This window comes from Molothrus aeneus, chromosome 3 (assembly GCF_037042795.1).
Source record: "Molothrus aeneus isolate 106 chromosome 3, BPBGC_Maene_1.0, whole genome shotgun sequence".
NCBI lineage: Eukaryota > Metazoa > Chordata > Aves > Passeriformes > Icteridae > Molothrus > Molothrus aeneus.
Window position 1 is genome coordinate 75,497,128 of NC_089648.1, and position 22,484 is coordinate 75,519,611.

Sequence of the window (22,484 nt, forward strand, 5' to 3'; positions counted from 1 at the left end):
TCCTTTGTTTCTTCTCTGTGCTTCTAATGGACTCTTTTTCAATTATGCATATTCTTCTTATCCATATGAACAAATAGACTTTGAATTTAAATGTATGAACTTAAAGGGAAATATTCAGATATACATGTTTTTATCAGGAAACAGACTTGATTTGGATTAGTTTAGGACAGACAGCTGGTTTTATGCATATCTAACAGTGTGAGAACAGCAAAACCAGCTCCAGACTCAGTGGAACCTTAAACCTTTCTACATCTTTACTTGTGCACCAAACCCCAGGAGCATTGCTGTATGTAAGAGCCTGTGTCAGGCAGTTGTGAATAGTCTGTACAGCTGATGTTGCTATAGATTAATGCAAAACAGTTTCTTTCTTGTCATTCATTTCTCACCTCTGCTCTTCTGCTCTCTCTTCATCCCAGTCTGGGCATCTGGTCCACAAATCAATGCTGTGCTGCTCTATAACTCCTTCCTGTAGCCTGTGGCATTCACGTGCACATCTGGATATACACCTTTATATTTTGGACATTTGTCTTTCTCTTCTCTGTCATCTTTGTGTTTTCTGTGGGTAGATGAGGGGTAAAGGCCTTGCATGTGGAAATCAGAAGTTCATTCAGTAGCAGTAATGTAGCCATCTTCTCCATAGTCACACTGACACAGGATCCAAATATCTGTCCTGCTTCATTTGCATCTGCCACCATGGAATTAAATTGTTCAGTCATGTCTCAGAGTCAGCACTGGGGAAACAGTGGGAAAATGGTAATGAAGGAAGAAACCAGTGCAACCTTCCACAGACCTCTTCCAGGCTCCCCTTTGTACCCACAGCATCTCCAGAACTGTTCAGTCACTGCCATCAGGGGGTACTGCTGACCTGGGATGGATCCTCGTGGCAGAGGAATTCCGTTTTGCCAAATATTCCAAGAAGTGTGACTCTCTTTTGAGGCTTCACAACCATTATCCATCACAGTCTGGGTATGGACACTCGTGTCTACCCTCAGATCATGAAGCCACTTTTGTTTTGCAATTAACCAGTTTTTAAAGGGAAATAAATAAATAAAAGGAAAAAAGACAAATCTTTAAACACAGCTTGGCAATGAACTCATGACCCACAAGAATCTGTAGTCCATTAGCAATCAGTGACCCATCAAGGTCTCTGCTCTACAGTCCTCATTATCTCACAGTTAATTGAACTCATGCAACATGACATTTATTTATTAATTTACTTGAAAAGAAAAGGGCATTAGGACTATTCTAAAATGTGACTAAGTCAGTTATTCTAAGACCCTCATCTTTCAAAGGCTGTCATTTAAAACCAAATAATATAATTATTTGTCATTTTCTTTATGATTTAGTTTTCCTTAAAGGAAGTATCATTGATTGCCTTTACATGTCTTATAAGAAGTTTTTCCAACTGTTCTGACATTTAAAGTCTTTCTCTGGGCACAGAGAAAGCACCCAAGAAGATTCATTTAAAAGGAAAAGTGGACTACACAAGGAACTGTTTCATGCTTCTATGGTCTCTGGCTCAAACTTCTTCCCAAATGTAAAGATTAACCTTAAAGCAACAGCTTAGCTCCTTGCCCTCTTCCCTCCCTGAAAAGGAAACTGTCACTTCCAACTATTTCAGAATGTTAATTCTGTAAAACAGCTATGCTGCAATCCTGCAACAATGCACAGTTTATTCTGGGTGGCTCTGGAATTGCCTCTGACTCCTGCTCATTTCCCAATAATTACTGATAATTACACCACTCATAACAGAGTGAAACACAACAGACTCTTTCAAAGCTGTAGAAACAAAGTTTGTCCAGAAACTGACCTTCCCGTTTGGAGGTGAGAGGAAGTGTGCATGGAATTATGTAGGCAAGATGAGTTGCTTTCTAACTCATTTTGATAGAAATCAACAAGCATAGGCAGGAGGAAAACCAAGGCAGTAGTTTTAAGGAGCCCCAGGCAGCAACTTACGTGCAGGCTTAGGTTTGTTCAGTGGCTTTAGGAGCTGTCAATGTTTCGTCTCGCCTGTTATCTTAATATACTGCAACAATGGCAATGATAAACAACATACATTTAATATAAACCCTTCTTTGCTTGTTTATAGAAAGAGTTTCTTTGGTCAGCATATAAACGTCTCTGAGATCTTTTTAAGGCTCATTGCCAGAGGAAAAAAGGGGGAAAAAAAGGCTGCTGGGGGAGCTGAGGAAAAGTTGCCAAGTCTTATACAGCAAAACATTTTTTATGGCATTTCTACTTTTTTTGAAGAACTGGTTTTACAGCATGTTTGAGCAAGATACTCAAAATCACACCCTTCCTAAGTTTCTTCACTCATCCTTATTTAAATCTCCTTGGCAGAAGTGAGGGCCTTGTAACTGCTTTCGAACTGCAGTATAAGAGTTTTGGCAGAAGGAGGCCTTGGACTCCTGGTGCTGCGTTGACATCCATGGAAGAGCTGGGCACAAGGCAGCCTTGGAGCGATGACACTGGGCCCAAGGCAGAGTGCGCGTGTGGCAGCCAGAGGCCTTGCACTGTGACACTGGGGCACAGCTCTGGCACTGGGCCTTGCCCTGTGACACTGGGACACAGCTCTGGCACTGGGCCTTGCCCCGTGACACTGGGACACAGCTCTGGCACTGTGACACTGGGGCACAGCTCTGGCACTGGGCCTTGCCCTGTGACACTGGGACACAGCTCTGGCACTGCCCCTTGCCCTGTGACACTGGGACACAGCTCTGGCACTGGGCCTTGCACTGTGGCACTGGGGCACAGCTCTGGCACTGGGCCTTGCCCTGTGGCACTGGGGCACAGCTCTGGCACTGTGACACTGGGGCACAGCTCTGGCACTGGGCCTTGCACTGTGGCACTGGGGCACAGCTCTGGCACTGGGCCTTGCCCTGTGGCACTGGGGCACAGCTCTGGCACTGTGACACTGGGGCACAGCTCTGGCACTGGGCCTTGCACTGTGGCACTGGGGCACAGCTCTGGCACTGTGACACTGGGGCACAGCTCTGGCACTGGGCCTTGCCCTGTGACACTGGGGCACAGCTCTGGCACTGTGACACTGGGGCACAGCTCTGGCACTGGGCCTTGCCCTGTGACACTGGGGCACAGCTCTGGCACTGGGCCTTGCACTGTGGCACTGGGGCACAGCTCTGGCACTGTGACACTGGGGCACAGCTCTGGCACTGGGCCTTGCACTGTGGCACTGGGACACAGCTCTGGCACTGTGACACTGGGGCACAGCTCTGGCACTGGGCCTTGCACTGTGGCACTGGGGCACTGGGGCACAGCTCTGGTGCTGTGATTTCCGTCAGCAAGAGAAGTGACAGGCAGAGGGGCCTTGGATTGCAGACAGCAGACACGGAGCAGTGTTCATGTGCACCACATACATGCACGAGTATTCTGTGCGAAACTGTGCTCCTGCGGTTCCCTCAAGCATTTAAAAAGCAAACCAAAACCCCTTTTTGTATGAAAGCTGTATGGATAGCTTTGAGATACTGCTTTACCACCTTTAAAGGGAATAGAGAGCAACCAACTGAACTCCTTAGCTTTTCAAAAATAGTCCCACAACTGGTTAGATTCATTTGTTTCTTTTTGGCATTCCTTCCCCCAAGGCAGTAAGCATGATCAGCTGCTATCCACTGGAAGCACTATAGAAACAGATCTATTATTATTATTATTATTATTATTATTATTATTATTATTATTATTATTATTATTATTATTATTATTATTATTATTATTCATCCGTAAATACTGGCAATGTGTTACACTGCTGTTTGTCATACTCAGAGCAGATGGTTTGTTATGAGATTACATTCTGGACCTCCAGAGATGTTGCATGCAATTTACCAATCCCATCATTCCTTCAAATGCTATGGATGTTTTGATGAATACTGGTTTTAGTTCTGTCAATATACTTACAATTTTATTGTGTCCCACAATGGCTGAACAATGTTTTAATGTTTCTGTGGAATCTATGCTACACTTCAAACAGAAGACATGGGTTTGATGAAGAAGTGATTGAATGGAGATTTTTGCTTTGTCTGATACAAAAGCTCAGAGAAGATTACTGTGACAATCTTCTCTGTTTCTAAATCTGCAATCATATGGGTTTTTTTCTGATTCTAAGAATTCTATAAACCTGAGTATGGATTTTTTAATATAGATACATCTAGCTATTCCACCTGTGGGCCAAATGTGGAAATAAGAACTTCAGTGCCAATGAAGTACCCTAACATACCTGTGACATTCTTTCCTCTTCCCACCAACACACACATACAAAATTACTTTTGATGTAACTATTGTAAAAACTAAAAATCAGAGAGGGAAGGCTCTCACTCATAGTTCTGCCTGATCACGTAATTGTGTAGTAGGTATTAATTTAATTTAGCTAAAATAATTCAATATCTGAAACAAGAAATATATAAGCCTGATTTTACTTAAGAGACTCAACTGTCATGATTGAAAAAAAATCTTCTGACAATTAGCAGACCAGTAACCTTAGGCAGGATCAAGTCAGTGTGCCAGCCTACTAGATTTTAGCTCAAATTTCACATTCAATTTGTGGTAGAAGACTAAATGAGTCTGTAATTGTTGCTGAGGTCTGTTACTTAGTAATCCACTAAAGAAAGGGAAAATTGCCACCAGGAATCACATTTGATCTGTCAGCACTGTCCACCAAAAAGAATAACAAAACCATTATAAATATATCAGTAAAAAATTAGCAAAGATATAGTGTTGGTCAAGCCATGACAGATGTCTTCCCCACAAAGTATATATACCGAATATGACATGCATGGCATAGGTTTCCAAAAATATCACTTGTGGACCAGGAGCTGGGCTTCTCCTACCTAATTTGAATAGATTCACACTTGTTGCATAGACAATACCTAGCAATAGGCATCTCAATCTGTCAGGTATTTGGGCTGAATTTTGTAGTAATGCATTTTCCCTGTAACTTGACTATATGAGTCCACTTGTACATTCTCATGGTTCAGAATCTGAAATTCTGAAATCTGAAAGCCTCTGTCACTGTTAAACTTCATTTTAGGGGGCATCTAGTGCTTTCAGAGAAGAACTGGAAGATAATAACAGTGGCAGAAGCAAGTTTAAGCATTGAAGGCATATTGGAGAGTAAGTCAGACACATTCCCTGTGAAAGGTTCATGGAAATTTGAGCTACTGGAGTCACTTGTGATCAGATGTATTTGGGGCCCAGAGTAAAAGGGTGAAGTGATACAAGGTTAGACTGTAGGCTGCTTGAGAGGCCTCTATTACTTTGTTGTTGTGCTAGTTTCTTGTTTCTAATTTTTTCTCTGTCTTCTGGCTTTAGGCTAGGAAACTTAAATGAGAGAGGAACAATGTGTGTAACTGCATTCAAGGGGTTCTGAATTCAAGGTGAAACAGATAAACAGTGTATAAAGAAATAGCTGTGGTTAAAAAATTAAAACAATGAAAACCACACAGTTATGTGTAGAATATTAGCCATAAATAACTTCAATGCAGAAGTAATGATTTTGACATTCTTGTGAAACAACCTGACATGCTGTGGTTTTACCTTTTAATTTTAAAGATTTTTTTTAATTGACTGCTTAAACTGGAAAAAAGGATTTTTCAGTCTTATCAATGTTCCTCAAAACTGAGTTGCTATTCACAATGAGGACTTGACAAAAAATGTTTAAAATATACAAAACCTTGCCATTTTATCTAAGATTAGCTTCCACTTCTCAGGGCCAAAAGAAAAGGACTTCTCACTTTCAAGGTTGTCAAAAATGAAGGCCAGGAAAGTAAGACACAAGAGGTCAACCTATTTAGGGAGACAGCACTGAACTGTCCTGTGTTTGGTAGTACTGTGTTCACATGGACGACATACTTCTGATTAAACTGAAGAATATGGCTTTTTAGGAAGCAATAATTGGATGGATTTGCCATTTGTTATAATGAAAAAGTAACCACAGAAAAATATCATCGTGCATGAATCAGTGCTATAGCGAAAATGAGATTTTATTAATGCTGTGCTTTTCCACCATGAATTGACTCCTGGTTTTGATTGCTTGTAGCATCTTGAAACAGAAGTGGAACACTTAGGCTGGACTAATAGCAATATAAATATTGTATATAATTATGTAAAATGATGCAAAGTACAACTCTACAACAGAGAAAGGGGCAGACATGAAGTCACTCTGGTGAAAATGGCACAGCAGCTACACTGAAACCTCCTGCACAGCTGCTGAGGGAAATGCCCAGTCAGTGGGTGCCAGTGATGAGGCAAGCAGGCAGGATGTTTCTAGAGAAAGGAGGTCTCAGCATGGGGAGCCATGTGATGAGGGAACACTTTCATGCAGCAGAGAAGCAGGAAATAGGATGTTTTGAGGGAAACAGAGGAAGGAAACTGACAGGCAGAGAAACAAGTGAAGGGGAAGAAAGGAAGAAAGCAGGTGAGGAAGAGATGAAATGAGGAAACAGTCTTATTAACTACTATAAGATCTGTTTTTTTGACAGCTGAAAAAAGGTGGGTGGTTTTTTGTTTTTCTTATTCTTACAGCTCCTTTTAAGTCATTGCTAAAATTACCACAGGAATGTAAAAATGGCAGTTTCCCAAGACATTCTTTTTAATAATTAGTAATTGAATGTGGGAAACCATTGTGAAACTCTTTTATTCAATGTTATGAGGAGGGTTTCTGAAGTAATTTAAGATACATAAGGTAGGTTTATGCTTGTGCTTCATACTAAGGCATTGTTTCCTTGCAATTACTGTTACTCTACACTACACCTAGAGACACATACCTTTATGATAAGGTCAGATATTCCAGATAACTAAATAGGATGTAAATTTTGGAGTTTGGAGATTTTTGGTGTTTTGTTTGGTATTGTTGTTTTGATTTTTTTTAACGGAATTTGTCAACAAAGAGTAGTTTAAAAAATTAGACCATGACCAGAATAATGGGTTTAACTGGAAGCAGTTTAAAATTTCAAGAACCCCAGTGTCAATAACTTTTATTAAGGAATCTAAGGCAAGAGGATGTGTCTGTGGCATACACACAGAGAGCAGTGATGTCAACCTTACAACATTTTGACATCACTCACCTATCCAGGCCACAACATCCAGCCCACCAGTGCAGTGCAGTGACTCATAGAGCATGTACTCCTCTGGCTGAAATGCAATGGCTCAGATGCCATATCTGCTTCACAGCTCCTCTGCCTCCTCCAGGCTGTGTGTTTATGTGTATACGAAAAACACACCAGGAAAAAATATCATACCATCATATTGAATCACTCCTGCTCTTTTCTCACATAGCTGAACATCCTGACACACTGCAAACTCAGCTGAAAGTGTGTCAGGGCACTGCAATCTGCTTCTCCTGCGGCACTGACATTGTGCCATGAACTCCCTAACCATTGCAGCAGAGACTGGGAAAGGGTTTCCAGGATGTTTTCTTACTTTTTCTGCTTTTTCTGATCACTTAGAATAACTTAACTTGGTTTTCTTATTAGGTATTGATTATGAAAGGGAAGTCATACTGACTTCACACATACGTCAGGCTTAAAAGCTTTAGTCTTTAGTCTCCTAAGTTAGGAGTTTACTACACATATTTACCCATAAAAATTTAATAAATGTGACAGTGAAACACAAGATGGGACTAATTTGCTCTCAGTCATACTAGTATCACTTTATTATTGCAAAGACATGGCCAAGAACAAAATTTTCCCCATAGTGCAAATTGGTTTTGATAGCCCAAAAACACATGCAAAGGGTGAGAGAAACCTTTAGGTATCATAAATATCCTTCCTCTGTTCTGTGGTAATAATGCATCATAAAAATAGTTATGACTTTGCCATCTCAGCTTCCCTCCAGTTTTATTAGCTTTCTTTTAACCATTAAATGTTAATACAACTTCAAGGTGGAGCTTAGAGCAACTGAGCTCAGCTTCGTGCACACAGCTCTGTATTTCAATTAGTGATGGGCTGTCTCAAAAGGGTCAGGTTTCTGTTTAGGACACAGGACTAGAAGAAACCTTGCTGTGAATCACCACCATCATAGGAAAACTTGTTGCTATAGTCTATTAATAAATGCTTTATTTCTTCATTTTGAACCAATTTTAGAAATTCTCTCTCACTATTCCACCCTGAAAACATCCCAGAATTTTATTCTTCTGCTCATTCATCAGTTTTCTGCTCTTATTCTGCCTAATCATACCTTGTGCTTGCTGCTCAGTGCTGCTCAGTTTTTGTAGAATTAGCTAAACCTTGACTTTGAAAGTCTTCTTTCTTCACCGTTTAATCTACTAAAACATAACATCCAGGAAATATCCACACTGATCCAAGGAAAAATATATAAAAATATCTTCTTCTTGATGAGATGAACAAAAGATGCCCAGAGAGAGGGGATTTAGAGAGACAATATATGGGACAAGTATAGACTGATCCTGCTTCTCAAATGTTTCTGTTTCTGGCAATCAGCATTTTAAGTTTGAATTGGAAGCAACATACAGTCCACTGTGATTAATAGCCCCTTTGCTATGAATCCATTTAGTGCTTTGTGAATCCAGTGATAATTTTAGCTTCCACAACATCCTGTAGCAATGCATTCCACAAAGTAATTAGGTACTGTAAGGAAAACTACTTCTTTTGTTTGTTTTATAGGTCCTGGTCACCTCTATTCTTCTTTTTAAAATTGCAATGGACAGTAATTCCCTAGAACACTCTTACATATCTTTTCCTATTTCATAGAAGCCAATCAAATAGTCACTAACCTGTAGATAGTAAATAGAGCCCATTTGTAGACAGACAGCAGGATATACCCCATTACCAAGCATTTATTTTCCAAGCAGATCAATCTTCTCTCCAATAGATGCCAAAGTAAGTTCAACCCACTTTGTCATCTTACAGAAGGGATCACTGTAACTACACATTGGATCCAAAATAAATTATTGTAATCCCCATCAGCATGTAATAGAGATTTTTCCAGTTTCTTTCTTGTTCTTAGTATTTTCCTAATAATCCTAACATTTTGTCAGTGTCACATGCTACTAAGTAGCAGATTTCAGGGAACCATGGACATGCACTTATTAAGATTTCTTTCTTGCTACCTTAGATTCCAATATTCTGCACACGTAACTAAATGTCAGGGGAGAGCCACCATGTACCTTGCTTTGACTTTACTGGCAATTAATTTCATATGCTTTTTTATTGTTCAGTCACTTAGCATCATGAGATCATTCTGCAATTCTTCATTGTCAAGAATAATTGTGTTTTATAAGGAATATTTGTCACTTTATTATTCAACATAAGGTAACTTATGTTTTCAGGTAATTTAAGATGTTGAACAGTTCATATCCTAGCAGGGATCCTGAGAGAATTACTTGATAATCTCCTTCCATTTTTGTTTCCTAATCATTTAATTATTGTGCAAGAACACCTCTCCTCTGATCCCATGACAGCTTAAATTTTTTTAAGATTCTTCAGTGTGGTCAATGGCAAAATCTTTTAGGAATTTTAAGAATTCTCTGTCAGGGTCTTCATATGTTCATTGACTTCACTCTACAAATTCCTTGTGAAGTTTTCTGGTTATATAGGAGTGAGATCCAGCATTCTTATCACTATGTTTAAAACATAAGTCTCAAACATAAGTCAGTTTTTAACTTTCCACCTAATGCTAAAGAATTATTCTGACCTACCAGGCAAGTTCCTTGGGAACTCCACTTCAGCCACGTTAGCAGGGCCAGCAGGGCGTGTCCCAGCTGGGTGTGCCCTGCCACGTGGATGGAGCCTTTCACATAGGCTAGGTGACAATTACTCACCCAGGGTGAAGAGAAAGTGAGTATGGGCCATCCTGTGGCCTTGGGAGGGACAGAGCCTGTGTTCCTGGGTCGTGCAGCAACCACTGGATGATGCCATGTCCTGGGCACAAACACACATCCATCCTCTCACCCTTTTAAACCCCCTCTGAATAAACATGTATACACGAATCTTGGGTTGAAGGGAGTCAAAAAGAAGGAAAACAGTGCTAATGCTAAGTAAAGACAGAAAAAAACTTGGGATTCCCAGTGACCTTTTGAACCTCTCAGTCTTCCCTTATTTTTAAAATAAATCCAAGGTCTTTGGTGTCTTCTGTAAAATAAGTTTTCTGATTTCTCAGTCATTGTCCTCTGCTCTTTCTACCTACCAAGTATGAGAGATCAGTGCTTTCTGGATGAAATCATATCAGGGCCTTATGCAAGGGTATTTACAGCTTCTTTATCTATTCTGGGAGTAGCCACGCTCCTACAAGCAAAAAAATCCATGTAGCCTGGACATCTGCATTACTCTACCTTTATGTCATCTTAGCTGAAAAACTGAGAAAAAAAAAATAAAATCTGTGTTTTCATTTGAACCCCATTTCTTTCCCTGCTTCTTAGAAAGTTTGTTTCTTTCTTTTTTCTGCTTGTAAGGCCAAGAAGCTTTGTGTTATTTGGTTTGACTTCCTTTGCAATGACAAGCTGACTTAGAGTTCTGGCAAGAGTTTTGGACTTTATTCTTAAATTTCCTGTTCTCCAAGGTGTATCTTTCATGATTTTTCCTCTCCTTATAGAGTCTTACTATTCCTAAATGAGTGTTATTATTCCTAAATGAGTTTTATTATTCCTATGTGGTTTTTCATTTCAGTTATAAACGGAGACTGTCCCATTGGTTTTGAATCTTATTTAGAATTACTCCCATCCTTAAAAATTCCTGAAGTTTAGGTAATCATACTGAAAGAAATTTCAGTCACCTTCACATTTCAGTTTCTAATTTCTGCATGTGTTGACTTCACTCATTAGATCTCTTAATTTCTCCTATTTGTCTTTTCATATAGGAACCCTGACATATTTTTTGGTTTATTCTTCAATGTAATTTAATTGGAATGGTCTTGATGTCACTTCAGTCAAATTATTTTCTTTAGGTCTTCTACAACATCCTTAATTTAGAAAAGGAGATTCAAAAAGAAATTTAATCCCCATACAATCAAGAAATCAGTAAGATGTAAACCTATCTACTATTACATCCAGACATAACTGAATTCTACCAATATTAGTTACTCGATTTTTTTAGTTAGTTGAATTGTTGAGAAATTGCTCATTTATAACTGATTTTGTAGCTGGGAAATTTTCCCACAATGACACAATTTCCAGTAGTATTCATCACTGTAACAAGTTCAAGATATTTCTATATCCATATCCAGTTTTGATCCTGGGATCTATAGAAGGTTCTTAATATTACCTCCAGAGAAGCTAATATAGAGCAATGAAAGCAATTTTCATCCAGATCAAGTATTTGTGAGTTGTTCTTTAGCTGTACTACTTCATTCTGATAGAACACCAATCCACTACTTTTAATTTTATTTCTGCCCTTCTTGAAGAAATTATATGTTATGTTTTCTCAGAATCATTTCCTTCTCTATCAAAGGCCCGAGATAAGATTATGCATGAAGCTAAAATGCCGTATTTTTGTTGTTAAGACTTTTCTTTACATTTTGTATCTAATTTTCAGAAAAGTAAAAAAAAAATCAATAAAATTAAATGTTAAAATTAAGTTTTAAACTGGTTGGCAAAATATTCAGCTTATTTAATGAGAACTGCCTAAATGCAAGTAGTGTAGTCTCAGGTTGTTGTATTGGCTCACTCAGGTGCAGGCACTTCTAGAAAGCTCTTCTTCACCTTAAGAAAAACATCAAACCATCAGAAGGTTGAAGCTTTCTGGAGAAGTTGATTTCTTTCTGCAAAGTGTAGAAGGAACACAAGTGATTCGGATTAGACCACATCCACATCTTTTAGAGAGAAATATAGCTCAACAGTTTCTCCCTTTGTGTTTTTATATATTCACCAAAAGAAAGGTAGTCTTACATCTTTAAGTTATGGTTTAAGACTTTAATAGACTGTGATCTATCACAGGCTACTGATTGGAATCATATGTATGTTGGTATCATAATCAATTTCTTCATTTTTCAGATAAAACATAATTGTATCAGAATCAGAGAATCAAAAGGACTAAAACTAAAATAAAATATATTTTTCTGGAGGTAAATCCAAATGTCTTTCTCTCATGAGTGTGTGACAGCCATTGTTTTCTCCATATGCATGTCCCTCTTTTTCATTTTGATTCATCAGGACTAATGGCAGTGAGGAACTTTAAGCAGTGATGACTGGTGAGGAGTGAGTGTGTTACAGGACCTGCGTTTTATTACAGAGAGTTTATAATAAAAGAAAAATCCTTTGCTTCAGGTAGTTACAGCCTCTCTGTTTTTAACAGTTTGTTATCACTTTGCTTCATGCAAACAAGATTTTCTGACATAATTTTCTATTCTTTCATGTCCTTCTCCCTTTTTATGCCTTGCATCTTCATCTGCTGCTTGCTAATTGCTAGGGAAGGCAGACAAGATGCTCCATTGGGAACAGATGGCTTTCTGGAAATCTCCCAACAAGGACTACTCCTGGAATAGATTTCATCTGCAGGCCCCACGCAGAGGTAATATATGATACCTACAAATAGATAGTGCTCCAAAGGCTTAGGAAGGAAAAAAAATATATCCTGCTGGAGTTCTTAAGCCTGTTATGACCACAATTGCCAACATAAGAGCAAGCATAAAAACGAATCCTATATATAGCATTCAATTTCTGAAGTTAATTTTCTTTACTTCCATATAATCTCTACAACAGGGACAGCTGTCCTAAAATGGTTTCTGAAGGGCTGTGTTTTACTTCTCAAGGGTGGATTAAAAACAAAGTTTGAAATCAGCTATAATGCTATCCGACTTTACAAAATAGTGTAAGATGGCACACAATATATGAAATAAATGTTAAAGCCTTCACAAGAGTGAGAGTAAATAATATAGAAACAAATATCTTGGATTACAGTGAGTGTGAAGAATTGCCTTTGTCAATGTTGCCTTGCTCTTCTGTGTTTTTGCACCTTTACTTACTTCCATCACAGGGAGGAGAGATACTATTTGTAGCATTTTATAAAATACATATTTATTTTGTTTGTTTTGGTTCAGTTTTCCTTAATCTAAAATAAAATTGATGATAATCATGTTGTATATGGTTGCTCTGTGTGTCTGGAAAATATTATTCTGAGATTATGGATGGAGCTATAAAGCTGGGAGATCAGAGATATACTGTTTATGGTAAAAAAATACAAACTGTAAATAATAAAGTGACAGCAGTACTCTGTATCCTCAGTATTCTAACCTCAGCCTTGAAATAATGTGTGGGTTACTTACTGTTCCTGTTCACAAAGCAAAATTAATATTAGGGAACATAATCTTTCATTATTTATGAAACAAAAATACTATGTTCTGGTTCTGTTTGGTTATAAATAAGAGTCAGTGAAAAGGATCCTAAAAATTCAAATACTAGAATGCAAGTACCAGAAAGAAATTATCAAGGCATTATAGGTTTTAAAAACTTGGACATGCTACCTTTTTGTGGAGGAAAAAGGAAATATGGCTTGAGTGTCTTTTAGCAAGTAAGGATTAACAATGTTATGATGACTTTAGGGTACTTGAAGGGATTTATTTTTATTATAAAGAGAAATGGGAGCACAGAGTCCATGCTGAATAACTTCAGGCTGAATCTGAACTGTGGCACGGTGCTGCCATTGTTGTTTACCTGCCATGTAGATTGTGTCATTCTGCTTACCCTACATGTGTACAAGTGGAGCCTTTACAGTCTTGGAATAAGTTAATGAACACTGCAGTGCATAACTGAGAAGAAAATAAAGGAATTCCAGTGAGATCTGATCACAGTGAACTGTGTAGAGCCACTACAGGTCAGCAGAAGCTTTTTCACAGTCAAGACTGCTGCTGCAGAGATGAAGGAAGGGCTTGAAGGCAGATGTTGAAATGTTTTTGCAAAAATGCTGAGGCAGAGATTGTAGGAATGACTTTTCCATTAATGCCATTAAGTGAAAAAAATTCTGTAAGTGCAGTTCCTTTCCTCTACATTTCAGAGGAATGTACAGACTGCACTGCTAATTTAACTAAAGGATCTAAAATTCCCTTGAGATCTGAAATCCTCCTGTGAATGTTTTATTGACAAAATGTACTAGGTGAGAAGGTAAGGAGGTATATCATAAGCAGCAGAAGTATAATTCCTTATGGATCATTGGATCTCACAAAGCCATGAGAGACATTAGAGATCCTCCACTAAGAGAAGGGCTCTCCATGTTCTTGGTCATTCCACTGCCTTTTCCAATGGTGTAAGGTCTGGAGGTGGAAAGTGTAAGTAATTTTCCACAGACAGCTTTCTCTACAAAAGCTGTATCTGCTAAGGCCTTGGTCAGAGAAATCCTCTTATTTGGCTGTGACTCTGTTGACCTTGGCTGTGTTTGAGTTACCAGCCCAGAAGTAAAATTGCTCTTCCTAGCAATTAATTTCTCCAACAAGATTATAATCTTGAAACTGAAGCAAGACTATGTTGCTGCGTTTACCAGATGCTTAACAATCTCTGTCAGGAAAAGTAGATTGATGTTGTTCCATTTCCTTTTATTATAGCTTCTGACATGAGAGGAAGTGGAATCTCTGCTCTTAACTTTTGGCCAGCAATCATAGCTGTGGGAGGAACACAGCCTTGAATACAGTCATTAAAATTCAATGCAACAATTACAGTTAATGTGCATTAATTTGGGCATGTTAAGCTACTTAGTACATGCCGGATATATTCTTGTAACTGGCAATAACAAGGACTTCATCTTTAGCAGTGTCACAGATTCTGTTAAGCAGAAACTGTGATCTAAGTAGCTTGTTAATAAACAGAATTGTGTAGTAATTTTGTCAGTGAGAGTGAATATTTTCTTGGTAATGTCATATTTTTAAAGTTTTTACACTTCAAATCTAGGTTACGAATTCTGATTTCCAGCTACTCAGAGCTGCTAATTCTGAGTCCAAGCCACTGGCTGCTAAGGAAGTGCTAGAGATAGAAGTGATCAAAGAAGATCTTAAAAGTTTCTGTGTTTCAGCTTTTATGTGCCAAAAATTTTAAGTTCCTATTCAATAATGACATTTCTATAATTTTGACAGCTCAGATTAGCCTAAAATATTAGTCTGAGATCCATGTTGAAGAACTCCAGAAGAGTTTTTGTTTTCTAATTACACATGGTTCAGGCTTTGAATCGTGTGCATTTAATCAACACTATTTATTTATATTCCTCTGTATTCACTATGAAAAATACCTGATGTATTGCAATTGCTGGAATGACATTCTGGCACATGCAGTCATTAGAGCATTTGAAAGTTTTTAGTGACCACTCTGAGGCACTGTAATAGAAAAAAAAAATGCACTGTCTAATTAATCACTCAATATTGATGGAATAACTAATAGGTAAATTAACAGGGAAAAATCAACCTTCCTGAAACCTGGTTACCTTCATGTATATGGTAGATTTCATCTAATCTCCATCTATTACAACAGATAAATGTTGAAAGCTACAGCCTTTAAATTTAAATGGATACACTAATTTGAAACAACTTCTTGTAGTTTACAGTGTAGCTTACATCTACTGTGTAAAATCTAGGACTGAATATGCATATAGCTAATCAAATGTTCTGTAGTAAAACTGGTCAAATAGTTCTGTACCTTTTAGAAAATAAACAAAAAATGAAAACTGCTTTCCCCCCCCCCTCCAGAATCATTCAGATGAGGATAAACATGATCTATTATGTTAATTTGTCAGGTAAGAGTACTTCAAAATTATTTTCAAGTATGGAGTTAACTGAAGCCAGATTGTTCTTCACATACCTGAGAGGTCCACAGCATGCTTCCAACAATTCATACAGCAAATATCCCATTCCTTGATTCATGGTGAATCTTTTTCCCTGTCATGGAACTATTTTTATTTCATTACAAAATGTAGGTTTTTCATATCAGATTATAGGTAGAAATCTGGTGACACAAAGATAGGGTACATTCATATTAGTATGTTGGACCCAGATATTTTCTGCACACCACAACATCTGACTGACAATGTGAGACATATGATTAAAATTTTCTTCAATTTATTAATTCTTGCTAAATAAAGTGATATTTCTGTCATGTGATGAGAGGCAGAGGTGGCATCATATACTTGAATTACTGTGAAAGAATCTATCTTAAGATACAGCATTGCAAGGTTATCTCATTATTTTATAGAAAATTAATCTTTGCTACTAGATTAGCCTTTTTTACAATTGATCCAAGATTTGCCTTTTTCCATGTCCACTGGAAGTGTTAGTCTCTTTGGGTATTCCTGGTGTTTAGCAATCTCTTCAGTATTTACTCCTCAGTTAGGTTTGGGGAACTAGCAAACACCATTCTGGTTACTCTGTGCCAGGCAGCTAAATTCCACTTGTAAGAGCTTTGCAACTGAAATAACACTTTCATCTGCACACTTGTTTATACTTTTCCTCTTTGATCTTTCTTTGTTTGTTTACATCTTTCCCTTGTTTTAGAGCACATATTGTACATTCCTTAGTACCCTAGAGAAAAATGTTATCTCCAATTTTGATTATCCATTATTTAAATCAGGCTGAGTTATTTTGCTGTGAGAAATATTAATGTAAGTATCCTGATATAATTTAGCAATTTACAGATCTATAGGTCTACAAATATAAGCCATACAAATAGCTAAGCTAACTTCAAGTAGACAACAGGATTCTGTATTTAGAAGAAATTTGAGTAAAAGGGAAAGCTGCCAGCTAAAATTTTTGTGCTAAATCATTCTTACACATAATCATCCCTATATATGCTCTATCCTCCAGTCAAATTTGGAAAGTATTCCCAAAATTTAACCCTGGAGATAAATCAAATGTACAGGCTTTTTTGTTTCATCACTAGTTTACAACAAGCTAATGTAAGTCACCACCAAAAAAGATGAGGCTGACTGCTTGAACTCCTGAATGTCCTGCAGCAAGATGATTTTCAGAATTTACAAATAAATTCATGGTTTCTGCAAAGGACAGTTGAAATTGGCATATATTGTGTTTCTGGTAAGAATTCCACACAATCCTTTATCTACAGGATGAAATGATTATTTATAGTGGCTACAAAATGCAGTTTCCATATATTTTCTTTCTAATCAAGTAATCTATAGACTGCGCTCTCCTATTATTTTGGGTTTCAGATTTATACCCTAAGAATTTAAACATAAACACTCTGATGAACTGTTGGTTTTAAAATATGTTAACAGTATTTATCAAGCATGATTTAAAAAATAATATAAAGGAAAACTGCATCACAACAGTTTTTAAAATTTAAATAAGATGTTCACAATACCAAAAGACAAAGTTTTACTAGATATTAAATAGTTTTGTTCTAGTCTCATGTGAGCAAGTGCACTGTTACTTCATTTGGCACTTTATAGCTATTGTCAACAAGAAGTCATTAGCAGTCTTTCATCTACAGAAAATTAAACAAGGTTGAATGAATGGAATAATATTTTTCATGAAAAAATATATCAACTCTTTCTCTATCTACAAACATAATTTATTGTTTTATAAACTATATTAATGTTTTAAAAATTCATATCCTGAAATGGAGCAAATCAATCCCTTTTGAAAAGGGAATGTGACAAAATGAAAATGGGGCTGTGAACTTATTTAAACGCAAACTAGAAAAAATGTGATTTTTAAAATATTGAAGAAATAAATTTATTGCAGTCAAGTTGAAATTATTTGTCTTTCTTTTCTGTAGCTAAATGTCATCATTTCTTATCATATGAGAAATAATATTTTTTCTGCTTTTATGTTTACAGTTACAGACGTGGTTAAAAAAAGAGTAGAAATTTTAAGAATATGTATTAAAAAAAAAAAAAACCCTAAAAATTTGAAATGAAACAAACAAAACAAAACAAACCAACCAACCATGACCAACAACAAAAAAAAAAAAACAGTTAAAAAAAACCCTTATGGGAAGTGCAATGTCCTGGTCAATTTTTTGATTCCCTGTGTCAGGAATCCCTCTTGTTAAAAGTATCACAGAATATTCTGAGTTAGAAGTCTCCCCCTCTGGTCATCAAAGTCCAACTGCTGGCCCTGTGCAGGTGTGCCCAAGAATCACACCATGTTCTTAGAGCACTGTGCAAAAGCTTCTTGAGCTCTGTCAGGCTGGTGCTGTGACCACTTCCATGGGGAGCTGTTCCAGTGCCCAACCACCCTCTGAAGGAGTGAAGAACCATCTTCTAATATCCAACCTAAACCTCCTCTGACACAACTTCAGGCCATTCCCTCGGGTCCTGTCACTGTAGCAGAGATCAGTGCCTGCCCCTCCTCTTCCCCTCCCAAGGAAGCTGTAACTGCAGTGAGCTCTGCCCTCAGCCTCCTCCAGGCTGGACAGACCAAGTGACCTCAGTCTCTCCTCACACGGCTCCCCCTCAGGGCCCTTCACCATCGTTGTGGCCTCCTTTGGACACTCTGCAGTTGTTTCATGCCCTTCTTACATTGTGGCACCCAGAGCTGCCTCCAGCACAGGAGGTGAGGCTGCCCCAGTGCAGAGCAGAGCAGAGCAGGACAATCCCCTCCCTTGCTGGGCTGGCCATGCTGTCCCTGATGCCCCAGGACAGGGATGGCCCTCCTGGCTGCCAGGGCCCTGCTGGCTCACCTTCAACTTTGTATCAACCAGGACCCACAAGTGCCTTTATGCAATGCTGCTGTCCAGCCTCTCACTCCCGAGTCTGTCTGTACATCCAGGGTTGCCCCATCCCAGGTGCAGTGTCCAGTGTTTTCCTTTGTTGACCTTCATGTGGTTGGTGATTGCCCAATCCTCTTATTTGTCAAGGTCTCTCTGCAGGGCATCCCTGGCTTCGACAGAATCAACAGCTCATCCCAGTTTTGTATCATCTGTAAACTTGCTTAGTGTCCCTTCTGGCCCTGCATCCAGGTCATTTATGAAGATGTTGAGGAGCACAGGGCCAAGTATGAACCCCACTATTGACAGGTGACCAGTCTGATGTCAGCCCATGCACTGAAACCCTTGTGCCTGACTCATGAGCCAGTTTCTCACCTGTCCCATTATGTGTTTACCCAGCTGTGGGCTGGACATTTTGTCCAGAAGGATCCTGTGGGAGACTATTGAAAGACTTGATGAAATCCCAGAAGATTGCTTCCCTTGATCATCTGGATGGGCTACCTTGTCATAAAGGGAAATCAGGTTTGATAAGCAGGACTTTCCTCTCACAAAGCCATGCTGGCTGTGACCAAAGACTGCATTGTCTTTCAGGTGTTTTTCTATACTTTCCAGTGTAATCTTTACTGTAATTTTACCAGGGAGAAAACTAAGATTGACAGGCCTGTAGTTTCCAGGGTCATCTTTTTTGCCCTTTTTGAAAACTGGGACAACAAGTGGGGGGAACGTTGACAGCAGCAAAAATCTTGGTGAACACTGAAAGAAAATAATATGTCTTTTTCTGTCTTAAAAAAAAAAAAAAACAACTCCCCTTTTTAGTCCAAAGAGGACTTTTCAATCATTAGGGGACCCAACATCACACTTTCCCAGGGAAACCCCTACTAAGGCTAACTGACAGAAAAGGATAACTCTAAGGAGTCCCTCAGAGATACCTACAATGCTGACTGACTGTCTTTTAAGGGTTTTGAGACTTTAAGCTGTGCATTGATGGATCAGCAATGCCTAAACACCTGGGACTGAGCTAAGCACTATTTGCAGTTTCTCATTCTCTGTGTCACTTTAGAACTAGAGAGAATTTCACTCTGACTTACCTGTATCTGAAATCAAATCAATTAGCGTCTGTAAAGTACTCTGAGAACATCAGCCAATAAATTACACAAGAAACAAAGTACCCACATTAAAATTGTCAAACATTTCATGTATCTGGAGGTCTCTTTGGAATTTGGTTAAGTACATTGAAAGGAAGAATCTATATGGTAAAAATCTACAATTGAAATAAACAGAAAGCCTTTGTTACACAGCATTACCTAAATTTGGTTTACAGACATGTTCTGTTGTAGATGATAATATGCCATGAAGTGTGAATGGAAATGGAAATGAAGTGCTAAATGATGAGTTACACTACTCCAATTACACATCAGAAACAACATCCTTTATCTGAGCTGTTAGTGCCAAGAATATTACTTAATACAACAGGAAGGGTTGAAGGGAAATGGGGAAAAAATGCAGTGTAAGTACAGCATTATTCAATAGCAAATGAAATGTGTAGACAGGGTATTCTTTTGTATCAGTTGTTCAGAGTACACATTTGTATTGTTGTCTAGGTTCCTTTAAGATATTTTTGCAGAAAAAGTTTGATGAAAGATTGTGTTTCATTTATTCCATATTTCCCTTTAAATCATCAATAAAACCTTTAAACCAGATGGAAAGAAGAGGTACCCAATACCATAGTCTCAAACAAAGTACTCAGATGCTGAACTAGTTAAAGACTTAACCATATGTTTAATTTCAAATATGTGTGTCCCATTTTGAGATTGTGTGTCTAAAGTTCAGCATGTATCCACATGTTTATCTTAGCTGAACTAAGCAACACTGAGGCACAATTCACACATAATACATGAACCTCTAAACCACTTAGCACAGTCCTAACCTATTTTGGGCTAATTAGTAGCAAATTAGCCAAGTACAGGGGGAAAAATCACTGTCCTGGTCCTGCTGGCCACATTATCGCTGATACAAGCCAGGACACCATTGGCCTTCTTGGCTACCTGGGCACTTCTGGCTCATCTTCAGCTGCTGCTGACCAACACCTCCAAGTTCTTTTCCAAAAGATGTCATGGAGGTCAGGGGTGCCAGCTAAACTGTGGATATCAGTCCAGCTGTTTCAAAGGGCTTTCCATGATGCTACCAATTACCACTTTGAAAATAAATCTTTAAAAGCCTAAAATATAATCTAATTCTAGAATCAGCTCCATCAAGCTCACAGGAGTATCATGGAATAAAAAAATTGGTTAGTCACATAAGCCACCAGGTATTAAAGGGAATACAGACAGGGAACAGATCTGGAGAAGTAAGTGCCTTTGTTACACTGCCACAGCTGAGGGTTGACCACTTTTCAAACCATCCTGTTTCTTTTGCTTTCCTTTCATCTGCGGCCCATAGCCAAGGCTTTTGAGGAACTCAACCTGGGAACGTGGCCAACTGCTACAAAGGTTGTTACATGGTTTCCGAATTATGTTCTTGAGTAAGGCAGATGTTGTTTAAAATACAGAATGCAAAACACTAAAAAAAGAATGACCAGTAAAGTGAGTAACTACAAGAGCACATTCCCCAGAATAGATTTTATACATCGTGTCTGCTTGGCAGCTGGTCTCACAGTGTTGCACTGAGGAAAAAGGAAAAAAAAAGAAAGGAAAAACTAAGAAAGAAAAAGGAGCAGATAAAAAAGAATATGAAGCTCCGAAAGGCCAAGATAAAATGCTGTTTTTCCTCAAGAAAATGCCAGGAACTATTCTTCTTACTGTCCCATACTTTTCCAATTGCTCATTTTTTAATTATAGTAATTTTATGGCATCTATTGTTACATTTCCTTACAAGTAGAAAGAGAACACAAAGTCTTTATCTAAAATTGCATTTAATTTAAACCAAATCACAAAACATGGAAGAACAAAAACTAAGAACTTGCATTATTTAATGTAACATGAGCTGGATGAAAGCAGAAAATAATTTATTGTTAATCTAGCTTTTTACAGAAGTGAAAAAGTACACATAGCTGCCATTTCTTCAACTGAGGCATTTGTGCAGTGTCACACTTGCCTTAGGGAGACTTCACCTAAATCTTCCTTCAGCCAATGCTATATACCCCAAGCTTTAGGAATACTATCATAAATGGAGGCAGCATTGTGAGGATTATGTCCTTTGAATTCTTGTAGTTTGTACTGATATCAAGGAATCAGATATTTGCCTGACTTTCCACAGACAGAAATTTAATTGTTGGAGTTATTCTGGAGGCATTATGTTAGACTGTCAGGGACAATTAGCCTCAAAGCACTTTTATCTAATGCTTGTGATGTACACACACATACAAAACTTTCACACAAACCCAGTATCCTACTGAGCAAAAGGAAAGCCTAAGAAATTACCTGCTCTATTTCCATCAGAATTGTGCATGGTTAAACATGGTCACCATATTTTCATGCCCCTTATAGCTGAGCTGACACCCAAGCAACCTGCTTCCATCTCATATTCTGCCTTGGAAACAAGAAACCCCCATGCCCACAGACAAAATAGCCAAAATCAGGGCAGAGACAGTGCAGAAACACAGAGTTCAGAGGTTGAGCAATTTTTCAACTTCTTCTCTGCAGATCCATGAGTTCCTAAGAAAAAAAGAAGCTCACTGCCCATAATTCCCATCTAGATCTTCTGAAGTTCTTGCAAAAAAAACAAACTAGCTGGAGAAAGAAAAGGAATGTTGCAGCAAGCTTCCTCTCATTATACTCTCCCATCTGAATAATCTGCCTTGCTGATAACCTGCAGATCTTTTCACAGATAACCTGTAGGTTAAAAATAGGTAAACGCAGTACTCCTGACTCTTGTTCCCAACTAC